Genomic DNA, 2,909 nt, shown 5'->3' with positions numbered 1-2,909 from the left:
AAAAACTTTTGAGGGATGAAATCTAGTCTTGTGAAGAGCAAGCTCAACACTTAGATTTCACCGAAATGAATATATTTTTTTCCGAGAGGTGGAACTATGAAAAATCTTTGAGGGATCAAATCTAGTCTTGTGAATTGCGAACTCAACACTTAATATTTCACCGAAATGAATATATTTTTCCGAGAGGTGGAACTTGGAAAACTTTAAGAGGGATGAAATCTAGTTTTGTGAATAGCAAACTCAACACTTAGATTTCACCAAAATGAATATATTTTTCCAAGAGGTGGAACTTGGAAAAATCCTTGAGGGATGAAATCTAGTCTTGTGAAACGCGAACTCAACATTTAGATTTCACTGAAATGAATATATTTTTCCAAGAAATGCAACTTGGAAAAATCCTTGAGGAATGAAATCTAGTCTTATGAAGAGCATATTCAACACTTGGATTTCACCGAAATGAATATATTTTTCCAAAAGGTGTAACTTGGAAAAATCCTTGAAGAATGCAATCTAGTCTTGTGAAGAGCGAGCTCAACACTTAGATTTCACCGAAATGAATATATTTTTCCAAGAGGTGGAACTTGGAAAAATCCTTGAGGGATGAAATCTAGTCTTCTGAAGAGCGAACTCAACACTTACATTTCACCAAAATGAATACATTTTTTCAAGAGGTGGAACTTTGAAAAATCCTTGAGGGATGAAATCTAATCTTGTGAAGAGCGAACTCAACACTTGGATTTCACCGAAATGATTATATTTTTTTAAGAGGTGGAACTAGGAAAAATCCTTGAAGGGTGAAATCTAGTCTTGTGATAAGCGAGTTCAACACTTAGATTTCTCCAAAATGAATATATTTTTCGGAGAGGTGGAACTTGGAAAAATCCTTGAGGGATGAAATCTAGTTTTGTGAAGAGCTAACTCAACAATTAGATTTCACCGAAATGAATATATTTTTCCAAGAGGTGGAACTTGGAAAAATCTTTGAGGGATTAAATCTAGTCTTGTGAAGAGCGAGCTCAACACTTAGATTTYGCTGAAATGAATATATTTTTTCAAGAGGTGAAACTTGGAAAAATTCTTGAGGGATGAAATATAGTTTTGTGAAGAGGGAACTCAACACTTAGATTTTACCGAAATGGATATATTTTTCCGAGAGGTGGAACTTGGAAAACTTTTTGATGGATGAAATCTAGTTTTGTGAATAGTAAATTTAACACGTAGATTTAACCAAAATGAATATATTTTTCCAAAGAGGTGGAACTTGGAAAAATTCTTGAGGGATGAAATCTGGTCTGGTGAAAAGCGAACTCAACACTTAAATTTCACCGAAATGACTATACTTTTCCAAGAGGTAGAACTTGGAAAAATCCTTGAGGGATGAAATCTAGTCTTGTGAAGAGCGAACTCAACACTTAGATTTCACCGGAATGAATATATTTTTCCAAGAGGTGTAACTTGGAAAAATCATTAAGGGATGAAATCTAGTCTTGTGAAGAGCAAACTCAACACTTAGATTTCCCTGAAATGAATATATTTTTCCAAGAAGTGCAACTTGGAAAAATCCTTGAGGGATGAAATCTAGTCTTGTGAAGAGCGAACTCAACACTTCCATTTCACCGAAATGAATATATTTTTTTCAAAGGTGTAACTTGGAAAAATCCTTGAAGGATMCAATCTAGTCTTGTGAAGAGCGAGCTCAACACTTAGATTTCACCGAAATGAATATATTTTTCCAAGAGGTRGAACTTGGAAAAATCCTTGAGGGATGAAATCTAGTCTTGTAAAGAGCGAACTCCACACTTAGATTTCACCGAAATGAATATATTTTTGCAAGAGGTGGAACTTGGAAAAATCCTTGAGGGATGAATTTTAGTCTTGTGAAGTGCGAACTCAACAATTAAGATTTCACTTAAATGAATATATTTTTCCGAGAGGTGGAACTTGGAAAAATCCTTGAGATTTAAAATCTAATTTTGTGAAGAGCGAACTCAACACTTAGATTTCACTAAAATGAATATATTTTTCCAAGAGGTGGAACTTGAAAAAATCCTTGACGGATTAAATCTAGTCTTGTGAAGCGCAAACTCAACACTTAGATTTCACCGAAATGAATACATTTTTCCAAGAAGTGCAACTTGGAAATATTCTTGAGGAATGAAATCTAGTCTTGTGAAACGCGAACTCAACTCTTAGATTTCACCGAAATGAATATATTTTTTCAAGAAATGCAAATTGGAAAAATCTTTGAGGGATAAAATCTAGTATTTTGAAAAGCGAGCTCAACACTTAGATCTCACCGAAATGAATATATTTTTCCAAGAGGTGGAACTTGGAAAAATCCTTGAGGGATGAAATCTAGTCTTGTGAAGAGTGAACTCAACACTTAGATTTCACCGAAATGAATATATTTTTCCAAGAGGTGGAACTTGGAAAAATCCTTGACGGATGAAATCTAGTCTTGTGAAGCGCAAACTCAACACTTAGATTTCACCGAAATGAATATATTTTTCCAAGAAGTGCAACTTGGAAAAATCCTTGAGGGATGAAATCTAGTTTTATGAAGAGCGAATTCAACACTTCCATTTCACCGAAATGAATATATTTTTCTAAAAGGTGTAACTTGGAAAAATCCTTGAAGGATGAAATCTAGTCTTGTGAAGAGCGAGCTCAACACTTAGATTTAACCGAAATGAATATATTTTTCCAAAAGGAGGAACTTGGAAAAATCCTTGAGTGATGAAATCTAGTCTTGTGAAGAGCGAACTCAACACTTAGATTTCACCGAAATGAATATATTTTTCCAAGAGGTGAAACTTGGAAAAATCCTTGAGGGATGAAATCTATTCTTGTGAATTGCGAACTCAACACTTCAGATTTCACCGAAATAAATTTATTTTTCTGAGAGGTAG

The sequence above is a fragment of the Arabidopsis thaliana genome, chromosome 2 (genome assembly GCF_000001735.4).
Source record: "Arabidopsis thaliana chromosome 2, partial sequence".
Lineage (NCBI taxonomy): Eukaryota > Viridiplantae > Streptophyta > Magnoliopsida > Brassicales > Brassicaceae > Arabidopsis > Arabidopsis thaliana.
This window is presented reverse-complemented; position numbering follows the sequence as displayed.